A 17516-nucleotide genomic window follows, 5' to 3' on the forward strand; every position below is an offset into this window, starting at 1 on the left:
GGCCACGTGCAAGTGTAATGGTTACGGAAAACAGAACATGACTTAGGAAGGCCCCCAACACCTGACACACATAGACTGATGGCCGACCAGCCACCCGTGAGTTTAGTCCCTCAGATGTCCCCTCGAGCTCCTCTGGTCACCTCACCCATGTCTCTCTCCACCTTCTGCTACCCACCAGACTTGGCCCCGGGGCCACCCAGTCTTCCACACTCATGGAGGCTTTTCCCTGCCTTCCCCTGTGGGGGTCGTTCTGGGTTCCGACGGCTTCATGATCCTAGCAACCTGCTTTAACGAAACTTACCCGTGGTGAAGTACTGCTTTAAATCATGTTGATTTCCCCCAAACAAATCACTTTCAAAAACCGTATTGGACTATTGTTCTTCTATTTGCCAGGGCAATATATGTACATTGTAGAGTATTTGTGCAATAATAAAGAGCACGAGAAAGCTGAAATTCTCCGGTGCTCCCACACCCAAGACAGACATCATTTTGTGAGATTCCTTTCCAGTTTTCCCAAATCCTATCGAATACACAGCATGAGACACAACATAGGGGTCCTGGAAAGTTGTCAAACACGAGCGTTGGAAGATGCTTTGGAACATTCTACCCTTTCTGCTGTTGTTCTGAATCTTCTGCTTTTGTCTCTTGGGCGGATTCTCCTCCTTCACCCACTCCTCAAGCGTTGGTGTTTTGCCAGGAAATAAAGGGGGGAGTTTTTGGTCTTGTTCCGTCCTACATTCTTTCCCTGAGACAGTATGTTCACTCCTCTGGCTTTACTTAACTATTTCAAGATGCTAATAACTTCAAGTTTTGGATCTCTGGTTCTGACCTCTGTCCGTAATCCCAGAACCCTGTCCCACTGCCTCCTGGAAATCCGCACAGAGCAGGGAGCTTGCATGACCCTCTACTCTTTCTGCTGCTTCCCCGACACCCGGACCCTCCCCTCTGCCGACGCTGTCATCCTGTTTCCCAGGTAGACACCGCCCCTGAATGCCTCACTGTCCCTCCTTCATGTCCTTAAGCTCACGCACGAGATGCCTCAGCTCTGCCCCAGAAGTCTCCTTTACGCCCCCCGCCCTCATCTCTGATCAAAGTCTTCACCAAGTTCCTCTCTTGACTTCACTTTTCTAACTACAAGTGTAATTCATTTCAACAGGAAAAAAATTTTTGAACACAAAGAAAATCCAAAGATGAGAATAAATATCCCTTGTAATCTTCACATCCAGAATTAACGACTGTTAACATGTGGGTGCGTATTAGAAATTACTGTCCAAGAGCCCAGCGTTCCGTGAGCGATTCTGCTGCCATGATGCCCACATCGCGCTTACTTGCTGCTTGATACACTTTACAATCAGCACGTTATTCAGTCCAGCAGCCCCTTTGCACTGGGTATCGAACAGTGAGGATCGAAACACAAAATCAAGACCGCTCTAACTATTTAAAACAGAGGAGATCTGACACGAGGACTTGGTTACAAAGGCGAGTTAAGAACTGGGAAGTAAAGCAACCCGGAGGTAGCAAAGGCAGGAATCCACCACCATCCTAGCCACGTGATGGGGCTTAGGTCTACTGTCTTATCGTTTGGTATTGTTTTGTGTTTAACTGGCTATTGTGTATCTCTTTTGGTCCCTCTGCTCTTCCTTTCCTGTCCTGTGTTGGGTTAATTCAAATTTTAAGGAGTGCATCTCGAGTTTCCTATAGGCATTTCAGCTATACTTTTTACAGAATTTTTAGGAGTAGTTCTAAGAAATTCATATGCACCTTGAATATACGACAGTCTAATCAGAGGTAATATTGCTTGGAAATGCACAAAAAATGCTGAGGTCATAGCAGTAGGATTCCATCGAGTGCCGCAGCGTCCTGCCTTCTGTGTTCTTATTGCCACAAACATCCATCTATATGTGTTCTCAGTCCCACAACATGATGTTATAACTGGCTTTAGATATCCTGTATCTCACAGAATTAAGAAATGACATAGGGTATGCATACATACCTGTATGTGCATTTGCATGCATGTATGCGTACACACACATGTACTCATCATGGCATGTATATTTTTATCCACATTTACCACTTCTGGAGCTCTTCCTTCTATCCTGAATATCCAGCTTTGGTCTGATACCATTTCCTTTGGCCCAAAGTGCAACCTTCCCTGTCATACAGATCTGCTGGTAGCAAATTCTCCAACGCCAGCTCTCTGAAATGTCTTCACTTCATCTTCACTTGGAGGGATAGTTTTGCTAGCTATAGAATGCTGGCTAGCAGTGTTCCCTTCTCGCACTACAAATAAGTCCTTCTGTCGCCTTCTGGCCTTGTTGCCTTTAATGACACTCAGCTGTCCCCTGGATCGCTGTTCTCCAGCGTGTAATGCCTCATTTCCTCGGGCCACTTTGACATTTCACCTTTATCTTTGTGTTTGGGAAGTTTGGCCTTGATGCGGCTAGGCTCAATTTTCTTCAGTAACCTACCTTGAGGTTGGCTGAGTTTCTTGGATCTGAAAATCGATGCTTTTTCACCAAATCTGAGTCACAAGGATTACTGCAGTTTTTAGAAAGCCATGACCAATATTTTAGGCTTCATTCTCTATCTGGGCTTTGCTTCCAACCATCCTATCTCTGGTCTCCTGCATTCGCTTCTTGAGGTGTGATGCATGAGATCTTCGCACTCTGCTGCCACTGCTGGGATGATTTCTACTGGAAACGACCTTTCTCCCAACCCTTCATCAACATACTCCTCTGCTACTGTCTCGCTACAGCCCAGTTCAGCCGTCTCCTTATCTATGACACTTTCCTACAAAAGCCCTGGCGATGGCTCCTTCTCCACTCCCAGCCGTCTGCTCGCTCTCTCTCTGTTACAACACACAAAACACATCACCGTGGTTATATTCTCGTGCATCCTCTCCCATTTGGGCTGGTCAACGATGAGAATTCTCTCTTCTCCTCTTTGCAGCCCTTGCTCCTAGCACAACGCCAAGAGTGTCATATGTGTTTGTGAATGTTTACAGGCTAATTGTATGAATACAGGAAGGAACGGAATTTACTTACAACAAGCAGGTAGCATTTCTGAAGCTCTTTGTAGGGAGAAACACGATGACATTTATCCTCAAAGTCGAACACCAGGGTGAGTAACAGTGTTTAGATTTTGATTGAAGACGTGGAGGTTCCTAGAAATCTTCGGGGAAAGGCTCTCAGGTAACTCATGGTTTCTGAATGGAGGCCAAGAATGGGTTTTAAATCTGTGATAAGTGTATAAAAGTGGGAGCAATCCTTTTTTATTATATATTACCTCCCCAGTCATTATGAAATCATTTCGTATTCATTGTGATAACACCAATCATTAATGTACTCATTTGGCATGCATATGACTCTCTTATGCACTTCGATAGGAATTCTGTTGTAATTAACCATTAGTTAATGTTAATAGTAATGGATGTTTAAAATAATGTGCTACCAAATAGGGTCATTGACAGCAAAGGGATCAACGTACTCAGGCATGAGACGCAGGGAGCAGTCCCCTCCGCCGGGAGAAGTTTCTAAGATGGCAGAATGATGTTTAAGACGCAGTGTGCCCTGAACAGACCCCTTAGCTCACACTGGAGCTTGAGTCTTGAGAAGACTTGATCTGAATTTAAGGAGGAAACTGTGACCTGGCATTTGATCCAGTGTTTTTCTTTTGGCTTACATGCACGTCGACCATGTCCTAGATTCTCTCTCACTTATTTGCCTCATTTATGATCTGTATCTTTCTGTTGGAGGGTGAATCGGAATTTCATAAAGGATTGTTCTGGAAAACATTTGATTGGATTGTTCTGGAAAACATTTGAGCAAAACGTCGAGATAAAATGCAGTTCATGTTCGAGTCAGAGAAGTGACGGTAGTTTGTTAAAGGCGGGTAGGTGAGCCATAGCTCCGGATGGGGCCATTGCAAAATGCACGATGGAGACATGGTCCAAACTTCCAGTTTTATTGGGCTGAGTGCACGCCTGTGACCTGCTAGTGAAGGTAGAGCTTGTTTCCTCCGGAACCGGGAGGGCTTCCTCACCGAGGTGGCCCTTGTTGTTACTGATGCCAACCATCGCAGAGACGGGGTTCCCGTTTCATTATCCACTCCTCCCTCCGGCTCTGGTGCCTGACATGACACCTCTTCTCGCTGTGACATCCCCTTTCATGAAGAGAGACCCAGCAGGAGGAGGAAAAGCCCAGCTGAAGGAGTTCTAGAAGCACGCAGCCCCGGTTCGAGACCTCGGCCTTGTTCTCGTGGGTCTTGCCCCCGGAGCCTCCTCTGGCCGTGTACTTCTGCAGAGGGAAGGCATCCCTGTGTTCCCTGCAGAAACCAGGAGGGCCATCGCCCATAAAACAGCACTTCTGCCTGCATGATGACACCTCGTAAGCCTACAAGGCAATGAGACGAGCTCTTTAAATAACGAGCCCGCCTTCCACTCAACACTCGGGTATGAAAGGCAGAGCAGCGGTAACACACAGTCCCGACCGATAGGACTGGGCAACGCACTGGTTTCTGGGCTGAGAAAAAGTTGTTTGGGGTGCGGCCGGTGGAGAAACATGGGGCACTACAGGGAAGGGAGGGAACAGCCCCCAGCAGGGCAACAGCGAGGGAGCTGCAGGGGGGAGACCCTCCGAACACGGCTGCTCCGGTCCGGGTCCGTCATCACCGCCTTCCTGGGGGACGAATGTCAGGACTGCGGTGGGGGCAGAAGGTGCCAGGCTGGCTCTTCCCGGAAAACTGCTGCGGAAGGAGGGGCGCGGCGCCGGCAGCACACAGGGTTTCTGCGCGGAAGCACAGACACAGCGCGGAGAGTGCGCCAGGGTCCGATACAGGCAACCGCACTGAGCTGGAGGAGTCTGGGCTGTTGGTGCCCCGGGCGATCCCAGGACACACTTTCTCCAATCCCGTCTCCACCCAGCAGCAAACCTGCCTCTCTCCTCTTTACCGAAGGCCTCCCCACAGACGGGATCCCCTGAACTCTAATGCACACCAGCACAGAAAATCCTGGACCGTCAGAGCTGCACGGGCCCCAAGATGGCCTTGTGAACCCACACATTCCCTCTCGCCGACGTGGAGCCCGAGGCACCCAGGGAGAAAGAAACACGGGGGGCAGCGTGCGTGCAGTGCGGGCTCTCGTGTGGCCCTGGAGGCCGCATTCTGCGTGCGTCCCCTCGCCCCGGCTAGATGCTCCACCGACCTTCGTCCGGATCCTTCAGGTGGGAAGAGTAAGGTGGGCTGTGGTGCCCAGTCAGGCGCTAAGGGAGGAGACAATGGGGGTGGACTTTGGCAAGGTCTCAGGTCTGCAGCGTGCCTACTGGGAGGGCTTACTGGCGGCCACTCGTCGCATAGCCCGGCCCCCCAGCTCCTGGCCATGCATCACAGGCTCGGACCACGTCAGCCATGACCCACTTGTCTCACCTCCTACTCCATAACCCGGCAACGGCCCGGGGTCCCCTCTGATCTCTCCTCCCGTGAGCTGAAGCTCCCTTTCCACCCGGACCGCGGGCCCCAAAACCGCCACAGCCACGTGCCTGCCTTCTGCCCAGCGTTTGTCCCTTTAAATTCCATCCAGCAAAAAAACAACTCCACACTCCATCCGCCTTAATCATCAGGGACGCTCTTCTTGCCTCGACGACCGTACCAGTCTATAAAAACCATAAAGTAGAAATCTTTAATTATTAGGAAAGGTCAGCCTTTAAATTGTATATTTAATCTGGACTTAAAGAAGCGTGTTCTAGGGAGAGTCATGCTGTGGTGTCCACACCCACTGCTTCCGTCTGTCAGGACACACACGGGCCCTCCCTGACACAGACACACAAATAAGCCGACCTTGCTTCGCACTGGGTCCCTTTCTGTTCAGAACGGAAGTTGGTCTGAAGACGGGATTCTCCCCCGGGGCACGGCAACGGCAGCACATGAAGGCAGCTCTGTTCACCTGCCTTGATCACTAACTTGGAAAGTGGGGCATTCTGATGGATGTTTCTGGAGATACCGACCTACCTGCCTTTTTCCCTTCTGCTTCCTTCCAACATTGTGCGAACCCGCCCTCCCTCCCTTCCTTCCTTCCCTCCTTCCTTCTTTCCCTCTGACTTCGTGCCCTTCCTTCCTTCTGCCTCTCCTCCTTTCATTTTCAGATGAAAGGCTATTACGTGGCTTCAGGAGGTACGTGAGGACATGGGCCAGCAGCAGCGGACGCCATCCGGGAGGTGGGCCGGCGGCGGAAACCAGCAGCAGGACGGGGAGACCAACCCACATGGGGAGTGAGCACCTCTGTCAGTGCCGCGTCACTTATGTCAATATAACAGGAGCCGGTGCTTGGTTTGTTGGACAAGACGTGCAGATATGGAAAAGGAGGACGCGATCATGAACCCCACAGGGTTGGATTCAAATTAGAGTGATGGGCACCCATCAGACACATAGCCTGACAGATGGGGGATGGGTCGACTGCACACACCCCCGCTCGGAGATCACGGATGGGCAGGTAGGTATGTAGACACCTGGACACAGCAAGAAGTAGAAATGTGGGTATGTATAAGCCTGTATTTTACACACATACTTACATACTGATGGACATATATATATATATATATATATATATATATATATTCTAGCTTTGGGTACCTAGAGGCAACATTCCGCCCTAGCAATGATTATGCTAACCATCTAGTTCTTGGTTTTTAAATAAGATTCTCCCCTAAAAGACTGAAGTTTCTTTGGAGAAATGGCTGAGCAGGAAGAGAATGAGATGAGCTTGGAATTTATTATTGTGCCAGAAGGAAAGAATTTGCCCAAATAATGATCAGAATACGTCAAACGGAGATAGGAGTGAGCTTCAGAGTGTCACCACCGACCCAAACCAGAGCCGTGGGAGAGACAGAGTTGATAGTAAACGAATGACACCCCATTGGATAAAATAGTAATCTAAGTGACCATATGGATGAATAAATGAATAAATGGTGAGAAAACACCCCCTCCTAATAATAAAAAGCCGACCAATACATGTGGTATCCCTAAGATGTGATCAGAAACCACCATTTGGCAATCATCACAGTAATCATCAATTCAGGTGAGGACCATCATCGGGTCCTAAAGCAAGGACAGGAATGGGGCTCAGGAAAGACTTCACATGCCCTCAGAGTATCTCTCCAGAAATACTTGGTAACTACAATGGAAGGCACAAGTGACATTTTAGCTGGGGAGTGTGGCGTGGGTGAGTCAGCGGCAGCAGGAAGGGTTTGCACCCCATGCAACCAGGTCAGGCGCAGGGAGAACACAGACAGCACTTCTGTGACACTCTAGCCCAACGTGCATGGCCTGGGTCTCACTGTAAGGAAACATCAGACAAATCCAAAGCGAGGGGTGACCTACAAAAGTAACCAGCCAATAATCTTCGAAAGTCTCGAGGTCGTGAAAGCCAAAGAAACTCTTGCCTACCGTAGGACCCTAGAGAGACACATGTCTGGGTGCAAGCTGTGAGCCTGTACTGGGCACTGTTGGGGCTGTTGTTGACGTTCAGAAGGGTCCCGGAGCCATCGGTGCACGGCTGAGCAGCCTACGAAGAGGCTGACTGGTGCAGCAAGAATTCTCCCTGCATTTGCTCCCATGCCCAGTAAGCTCGGGTCTGCTCTAATGATTCCACAGAAATATTCTGTTGAAAAATAAGATATTAGGGAGGGTACTCCGAGTTGGTGAACTGATTTCTAGATTGACGGTTCTTCCCGTTCACTAACAAAAGGGACCTGAGATACCTAGCAGCTCGAGCCCAGCAGTAACCACATGATTTTTGCTTTGCTCGTGACTTCTCATTCATTACTGGGTGTAAGACAAAGCACTCTCCTTCTCAACAAACATCAATGGCTCCCATTTGCCTACAGCATACAGTCCCAACTGTCTACCCAGAATTTGAGGCAGTTACCTGACTCCTGACCTTTCATCACAAGTTGTACTCCTGCTGGAGCCACTCAGTCACACATTTCCCCCCTGCCATGCGGTGTTCATATAAATTCTGCCTACGTAGTGCCTTCGGGGCTTCTCCACTCTCGTGCCTCCCCTCCCCTTCAGCTGGCCACGATTACTCTCTCCTCTGCATTCCCAGCCCGGTGCTTGCTTTTCCATTACAGCATTTAGTTGGGTCCGTCTGCTCACGTGGCTAGCTGCCTTCTGGTCTGTTCACATACCACAGTATAGGCCACTGAAAGATTTCTTTAGTAAACGATTCCATGAGCCAAGTTCCTTGCAAAGGGAAGCTACTAGATAAGCAAAAACATTCAGTAGAAATTTATTGAGAATCTACTATATCCTGAGACACACTCATTACAGTTTTCAAAACACAGTAATCAATTCCTACTCATTCTATCTTTCCATATCTAAGAGCTTCCGTATAAAAGAACCTGGGTCAAACACTCAAGGAATTGTGGACACCTGAAACAGGGAGATTTCTTTTTAACACACACACACATACACACTCACATTGGATGAGAGCCACACAAACTACATCAATGAAATTTTATTATTATTATTATTAAAGAGTTTATTTTTTTAGGCAACTTTAGGTTCACAGCAAAATTGGGAGGAAGGAACAGAGATTTCCCATAGGCTCCCTGCCCTCACACTTACACGGCCTCCCCACTACCAACATCTCCACCAGAGTGGTCCGTGTGTTACAGCTGATGAACCTACATGCACACATTCTCTCCCAAAGCCCACAATTTACCTTAGGACTCACTCTTGGTGGCGTACAGCCTACGGGTTTGGACAAAGGTATAATGACGTGCAACCATCATGATGGTGTCACACTGAGTCGTTTCCCCGCCCTAAAGATCCTCTGTGTGCCACCTGTTCATCTTCCCTGCCCCCAAGCCCAGGCCACCACTGACCCTATCACTACTATCTGTTTAGTTTTGCCTCCGAAGATTGTCACAGCATCAAATCCTATAGTTTGTAGCCATAGGTGAACTTTTCCCTTGAGTAGACCAATAGAATGTCAAATGATTAATAACGGTCATCACTTGTTTCAGTGTTTACAGGGCACAAAATACTAGAGAAATTGTTCATTTCCATATACTCAAATGTAGTTATTTCTGTGTACTTTCCAAGCTTATTATTAGGAAGATAAGAGAGAGCCAGGAAGGGTGAACATGGCATCTGGATGCCCAGACCCCTCCTGACCTCACTAAGACATCCTGTTTGGCTTTAGTTCAGTAAGTCAGTATTTAAACTAGAGCATGACCTCACTTACATGAGGACTCCAACTCCGAAGCAGAGCAGAACCCCATTTGCTAGGGCCTGGGGGGGATGGGAAATAGGGAGGTGTTTGTCTAAGGTTACAAAATTTCAGTTATACAAGATGCATGGGCTATACAGAATAATGTCTATGGGTAACTGTACCGTGATGTGTACTTAAAATGTGCTAAGAGGGTATATCTTATGTTAAAAGTTCTTTTCATTAAAAAAAATTAAAATAGGGGCAAAGGAAAATTTTTGGACGTGATAGACAGGTTGATGACATTGATGATGGTGGTGGTGGTTTCACACGTGTATTGTTACTTCCTAACTTACACATCAAATGTGTCCATCTTTATGTGCCAGTCATGTCACCATAAAATGGGTTCTTTAGCGCGTTGAAGGTGGAATGCTCAAAATAACTCACTCAAAGTGTGTCTACAAATATTTCAGTTGCTGATAGAGGGATAAAGCAACACAAAATATTTGGGGGTTTTCCCCTTTTTGTATTTGAAAACAATACAATACTTTGAGCTATTTCAGGTAAAACCACCCTAGAAATACAGAACCCACTCATACAGGCACAAACGCATTTTTTTTTTTCTGTGCAAACGGACTACATCCCTACTGCCCATATTCCTGGCTGCATGAGAAGAGGAGTCTCACAGGTTGTAAAAGGCTTCTCCTCAGGGTGCCTGCCTGGACTGCCCGGATTTGCCCTTTCAGGACCTAAATGTCATCAACCGGGACACAAAACACATGCTGTTGGCACCTAACCCCACCCTTTAATGAATGGCACTAAAATTAAAAAAAAAAAAAATTTAAAGAATTTTTAAAGGATTTGTTTGAGGTTAAGATAGAATTTATATCAGCATTATCTATGTCAAATGGGTTTTCTGTGCCAATGAGTAGCCTAAATAGTATTTATGTTAAAGGGAGGAGGGAAAAAAAAAAAAAAAAAAAAAGACCTCCAAGCATTCAGAAACACAGAGTCTTCACACGCCATGTTCCGAAATCGAATTGTAAGGAAAGCCCGCACTGGTCGCATCCCAGCGATGCCAGGGAGAGCCTCGCTGGTCCGCACATCCCAGCGTGCAGCTCCAAGGACCAGAGCCGTGTTCTCTCCCCGACCTTGCCGCGGCGGGGGTGCTCCGCCGACCAGCAGCGCCTGCACCGCCTGCGCCGCGGGAGCCCCAGGACCCACTCCGGGGTAAGTGAGGAGTGAACTGGGTGTTTCCTGAACACGAGGAAGTTGGAGAAACGCGGCTCTACTCTGCATGAGGTCCGGTTCGTTTTTAAGTAAGAAAAGTGTGTGGTTCATGTAGGATTTGCAGCGTTCTTCTCGGGACCACTGAACACACGGGAGAGCAGATCTCACTGTTCCGTTCGCAGAGAGTTGGGGACTGATTAGAGAGCGTCCAGCTCCCAGCTCACCTCGGCTCCTCTGCCCGTGTCCCGCCTGGAGCCCAGCTAGCACAGTGTGGGCGGCCCTGTCAGGCTGGCAGCCCTGACCAGGGGGCAGCAATTCGCAGGGCACCCCAATCCGGCTTCCCTCAGCGGTCGACATCCTGCGGGAATTTCGACACAGAGCCAGTAAGACAAAAATCACACTGGTCACCTAGCAGCACCTAGTATCTAAAAGTATGGTCTTCCTGGGGCGCCGGGAGCGGGTGGGGGTCACATGTCTGCCTTCCGCTCAGGTCCTGGAATCGAGCCCCACATTGGGCTCCTTGCTCAGCAGGGAGCCTGCTTCCCCTCTCTGCCCCTGCTTGTGTTCCCTCTCACTGTGTCTCTGTCGAATAAATAAATAAAATCTTTTTAAAAAATAAAAAATAAATACATAAAAAATAAAAGCTCGGTCTTCATCCTTGAGGCACCACCAGCTTTGTTCCCGACTGCTCCCGCACGTGAGGCTTCAGCCTCATTCCTCAAGCAGCATCTCCAGATCGTTACGCAGGGAAGGAGAGAGTTTCTCTTTCCTTCCTACAAGTGTTGCAAAAAATTACAACACAAAGAGGCCCTCTCCCATCCCAGAGATCTAATTATAACTGTTACTTTATTCACAGAGCCCTTCCTCTGAAATAACGAGCTTTTCAATACAAACAGCCCCAAAATGGTGGCTGATGAATTAATTCACCAGAGAAGCACACTCAGAAAGACAGAGGAGAAGGAGGAATAAGCAGGACACGGGTCCCCGAGGCTCCGAGAGGTCTGTGTCCTCCCCTGCTAGGAACCACAGGGGCAGACGGCTTTGAACACTACTGGTGACACGTCTATTTCTTTACCACGGGTAAACCTGGCGTGTCCACAATTGGACCTAAACGGAGCACCAGGTGGGGCAGCCCGACCCTGCCTCCCACCCCGTTGTTACACTGCGATGTGGGCTCCAGGCTTAGTAGCACGAGCTTCCAGACTGTCTCCAGCCCAAACGGGCCCAGAGTAAAGAGAACGTCCCCGGTGTCGTGTGAATGTGTAAAACAGGCTCCCGACATCAGCTCTCCACGACCTTGAGGCTTGTCAGGGTGGCTGGCCGCATTGGGCGTTCCTGCAGTTTCCAGAGGTAAGAGTTTAGGAACATCGTGGACCTGGGGAAGGACTTTATTTTCACCAGTGTCTATACTTACAGTCCTGGAGAAGTCTCAAGCCGTATCTCATGATTATAGATCTCCAGCTCCAGCCAGGGCTGGATTTCCCCCATATTTAGCTGCTGCGCCTTTTGAGTTTATTTTATTTTATTTTTATTTTTTTGTTGTTTTTTATTTTTTTTTCTTTAAATTCGATTTCATTAACACAGAGTGTATTATTACGTTCAGGGGTAGACGTCATCAGTTGCATACGACACCCAGTGCTCATCCCATCAGGTGCCCTCCTTGATGCCCGTCCCCCAGTTACCCCATCCCCCCACCTGCCTCCCCTCTATTTTATTAATTTATTTTTTAAAATTTCTTCCCATCTGACTTGAGAGGGGGTCGCTTCTCCAAAGCCTCTGGTGATCGGTGAAGATACTGAATCCGGGGCAAAGCATACCCCAAACTCTCCACCTTGCAGGGCTGCTCCTGGCCCTCCTTGAAAGAATCAGCCACAGTTTGGGCACAGAAATGGTCAGATGGGCTACAGAAGGCCCTTTGCTGAGATCTCGTCTTCCCTCCAAGTCTGGCTGCACTTACTATGTAAGACACGGTTTTCAGAAATTGTGTGTTTTTTTTTTTTTTTCCCACCAGCTTCTTGTTTGTTTGTGTTTTCCACCGAATTTAAAATACACACGAGTATCCAGGGGTCGCGTCCGGGAGCCGGCAGACCAGACCAGCCTTTCAGGCAGGTCGAGAGGCATCAAGGGCATGGAGTTGTTAGCAGGGCCCTCGGTGCCCCTCGCTCTAAGATCTGTTGCCGACCGGGCTGGAGCCCTCCGTTGGCCCCCGGCTGTCCCTGAGCAGCAGGTGTGCGCGAGGCTCGCCCAGGTCGGCTACAGTCATCAGGGCAGGTCCGCCGGGGACCGAGGACTGCGTTGCTGGGGAGGGCAGGGGCCTGGAGGGTGTGGTTGTCACCCCAGGGAAGGACTCCCGCCTCCACCTGACACCCTGGTTGAGATATCAGGTAGCGGCGGCAGCTGTCCAGGGGCGGCAGAGACAGAATGCCGCACACCTGTTTGCAACACACTCCATTATCATCAATACCCGTGTAGTCATTAAGGGCCAAGCGCTGATAAAACACAGCTGCACAGGGGAGAACGCTCCTCCAGGTGATACGGGGAGTTTGACATCATTTGGGGCTATTAGATGCCCGTGGCCAACCCAGGGGCCTCCCAGAGAAAGTTCCTGATTCTCTCGTGTAATCAGAATCATTAGTTGTTTCTGAGCTCATTTCATCTGACAATATTTTTTTCTAATCCCAGGGTTTCCTCCTGGGTGCTTGAGGGTTGTTCCCATTCGCCGGCCGGTCGGCAGGATGGCTTTGCATTCGCTTAACGTTCTGTCTTGCTACCTGCCTCTCCTCTGTGAGGAGACGACCGCGACCGTGGTCTTGGACGAATTGCCGCTGAGAAATGGTTTTCGGGGTTTTGACACCGCACTGCTCCTTCTGGGCACACGGCTGCCAGGCCCTCACGCCCTTGGATGACACCGGGGGCCCCGCGCTGCCGGCCAGCCCCTGCCATCCTCTCACATTGGTCAACCCGAGGGCCAGAAGGCCTCCACTGGGCAGTTCCAGGATCACTGGCCAAAGCTGTTCCTTTTCCAGAATTTCTGTGAGTCTGCCTGATGCAAAGAGAAACAAGGGAAAGCGATGCGCACGGCGATTCTCAGAAAGGCAGACATCGCTGAGCAAGGCCGCTCGGGAGAGGGCAGGGCACCGTGAGAGTGGCCGGGGGCCGGCTGGGGCTGAGGAAGGGGCTCCTCGGTGTCCCTCCGGGTCACGCTGGCTCCCGTCACACCTCTGCCGGCGGAGCGCGCCTGCCGCAGACCAGCCTGACCCCGAGAGGCAGGGACTCTCCCAGGGAAAGCGCATCATCCCAGGATGCCTCCCTCCCTCCCCATGTCCTCTCCGGTGGCCTGCAGGTCCTGGGTGCAAGCAGGACGAGCGGAGCCAGCCCGGAGTGCGGTCCGGCTCCCAGGCCCCTGGCCTTCAGGTGTCCCCATGACCTCCCGTGTCGGGTGGCAAGCCAGGCGGCTCGTCCGCAGAAGAGGCCGAGTGCATTGGCGAAGCCCAAGCCAGGCATCGGTGACGGGAGAGGTGGTTTCCTCCCGGCAAAAACTAGACCTCGCTGACAAATTGTTGAAGTGATTGATTTTAACTTTCCCCCTCTTTGCAGCAAGAGGGCAGGTCTGCGAAGTTTCCAGTCAAAATGGCTCATGAATGGGTAATCACAACAACGCTAACAGTCTTTTGATTCCTGACAGATCTGTGGTACTCGTGAATTTTGCATGATTGATGGCTGTTGACTGACAATGGGTTTTATGGAATAATGAGTAGAGTCCCAGACGGCAAACGGCTGAACGCACAAATGAAACACCCTACCCCAGAGGTGTACACAAGTCACGATTAAAGAGCCTCGCTCTCAGAGCTCCTCCGAACAGACCCCACCACAACGAGGCGACTCCATCAACCACAGAGCCGCGCAGGACCAATCTCCTTCTGTGGGTTCTTTTCCGCCCTCTGCGCCAGCCCACGGCACGCCCGCGCCCCAGGCAGGGGCCCTGTGGCTTCATCCGTGCCCATTTCTCCAAAGGAAGGTTGTCATCGCGGTTAAGGGACCACAGTGATATCCAGGAAGTCCACTGTGCGTTCAAGGCACCTTGAATTATGTGCTTGGGAAAATACTCAGGTCCATTAATAACCTCAGTGAAAACCAGAACCCTGTGTACTGCTAAGTCCCCACAGTTCACAGGAGAAGAAAAAGGACCCGACTTGCACATCCTGCAGAAAAGAGAAGCAGCTTGGAGTCTGCAGTCTGGGAGGCAAGGTCACTTGTAAGTCAAACTTGATTTCGTTGACACACGAGGTTAGTTCCATCCTGTTTCGGAACCTGGCTGAGCCTGGCCCAGGTAAGAGGATGGTGCGAGGCAGCTGGCCCGGAACTGAGCTCCCTCCCAGGAGCCTGGAGCAGGTTTTCCGGGAGCAGCTCAGCTGTGGGAGCTGGGAGTCCGCTCTGTTTGCAGAGTTGGGGACCGTGGCTGAGTGCACGGCCCCCAACCGGGCTGAGGAAGGGGCAGCTCTTCTCAGATGCAGAGCTGGCACATAGCAGAGCGCCAGAAAACGTGAGCGGGACACGTTCCTTACAGGAAAGGGATTCCTTAGAGGGAATCCCGCAGAAAGCCGAGTTCTGGGATGCAAGCAGGCAGGACAGCTCAGAAATAATGTCGTGAACCAGGAGAGCGTGCACCGAGCTTCGCACACGGCAGATGTGTGCAAAGTGTTCCAAACACACACTCAACAATCATCCGAGTGGCCTTCGCACCATTATTCTTACCGTCCTCATCAGAGACCTGGGGTTGGGTCTTGGGCATCCAGAACTACTTGCCAAAGACTCAAACCCAGGCCTGTCTGGATCCAGGGCCAAAGCCAATACCGTCCCAAGACAGCACTTCTCAGAGGTGGGCGGGGCGGGGGGGTCACAGAGCCTCAGGGCAGAGGCACTGACAGCAGGCTGGGCCCTACCCTGGCGCCCGCCAGCAAGGCAGGGGACTGTCTCCAAGGCCGGGACAGAAGGACCACAGGGTGTGGGAAGCAAGGTCTCATCCCCAGTTAGCTGAGCAATCCAGGGCCGAGGCAGAGATCTCCAGGCCTAAGGCTATGCTGGAGCCTGGACAGGGCCAGAGCGGGGCTGTACCAAGCCCCGGCCCACACCCCCGGGGAGGGCAAGCCCCTCACTGCCGGGGCAGGGCCTTGCTCTAACCGGATGGTTTGTAACGGCTCTGCAAGTCCTCATCCTAAAAGCTGTACGTGCACTGAGAACGGACGCAGAGCAAGTCTCGTGAGCGTCTGCCATCTCTGAGGGCCGGCTACGTACAGTGAAGTTTTGAGAGCATTCCGAGTCCCGCGCTCTGAAGGCAGAGTGCGGTGCGGCCCCCGCAGAGGGACGCTGGCAGCCACGCAGGCTCGGGCACAGCTGCCGGGATCGCTGCAGGCCCCGGCGGAGGCCTGGGGGAGGGCGGGAGGCCCGGGCCAGGCCTCTCTGGGCCGCAGGCTCAGCACGCTCACCGGGGAGCTGGGAGAGGCGCCCAGGCTGGGTCCTACGTGCTCGGGGGTACCTGGCCCGGGGCTGTCCGTGGGCCGTCGGCCCGAGTCTCTATGGCAGAACGGAGAGTCTCCTCAGCACGGTCAAACCCGTCTCTGTGGGTCGCAGCTTCTCAGTGGCTCCCGCGCTGGCTTCGCCCAGGGGGTGTATCCTTCTGGCTCCGGGGGGCCTTGCTGCACAAGGTCACGGAGGTCTCCCAGGAGCCCGGGGTCAGCCGTGAGCCAGCGCCCGCCGGGGAAGCTGGACACACGGCAGTCCTTCCTCCCGAGTTCCTCAGGCGGGTGCTGGGGCCACGGGGAAGGAAGAAGCCCCCGACCCTCAAAAGCCTCGGACGCTGCTTTGCAGCCCGGGCCGCAGGGAAGCGCCGCTCCTCTGGGATGGCGCGTCCCTTCCCGACGTCTCTGTGAATGGTGCTCTCTTCTAAGGGTCTTCCCCGCCTGGCGCTTCCAACCCCGGGGCGACACCGGAGGCTCCTGCCAGGAGGCCGGGAGAGCCCCGGAACGCCGAACAGCTCTGGACACAGTGTGGCTGCGGCGGGAGGTGGGCACTGCTCGACAGGCGTGGGTCACCCCGGGCTGGACGGCAGGAGCCACCGAGCCAGGAGCGGGGCTGGCCGGGAACAGGAGGGTGCCGGCACCCGTCGGGAGCGGGGAGCGGCCGCGGCAGGACATGGAAGGAGGAGCGGGGCGCAGAGCGTGGGCGGCACCCCGCGGGGTCCTGCGGCCTGCCCAGGGCAGGTGGTCTGCCTCTGAGAACTCAGTCTCCCCGTCTGTGCAGAGAGATTCCCCACCATCCAGACTTGGCGAACTCATGAAGGCTCCACGTTTGAATGACTTAGATTCCTATTTCCGGAAGAGAGGAGGACATCGGCGCCCCCACACCAGTACCTGGCACATTCATTCGCTAGGTCAGCGCTTCCCAAACTGTGTCCTGTGGAATACCAGGGCCGTGGGGTCTCAGGGGATGCTGTGCAAAAAACAACCGTTTTGCCTGCTATTTTCAGAACTTGCTCAGACAGAGCTCTTCACTGCGGATCTTCTCAGAGCCTTTAACCATGGCCACCAGCCCCACCTGCCATCTCACCCCGCCCCTGCATCATTGCAGCTACCCTCACCACATCTCCCCACGCCTGCCTGCATGCTCCCAGTCAAGTCACACCACTGCCCTGCTCAGAAGCTCCAGAGACCCCTGACCCACCGAGGAAGAAGGCCAGGTGGCTCACAGGTGCTTCCCCAGCCAGGAGGTGCCCCTTTTCCTCCCGACCTCGCCTCCTGCTCCCTTCCAAGGGCACAGCCCAATCCTTCCAAGCACTCTGCTCCAGCCACCCGTCTGGGCTGCCCTCCTCAGGGCTCTGCAGGGCAGACTCCCTCTCCTCCTCTCTGTGCTAATCCAGCGCCCTCTTCCCGTGTAGACGGGTCTCCCACGCTCCTCCAGACGACAGCCTGTCCTGCCCCTCCCCACACCCAGGAGCCAGCTGACCCTGCTCACTCTGGGCTCAGTGCACATGTCTCGTAGTCTTGTATGCCGTCTAGTGGGCCTCTTTCTCATCCGCCTACCC

The sequence above is a fragment of the Martes martes genome (genome assembly GCF_963455335.1).
Source record: "Martes martes genome assembly, chromosome: 13".
Lineage (NCBI taxonomy): Eukaryota > Metazoa > Chordata > Mammalia > Carnivora > Mustelidae > Martes > Martes martes.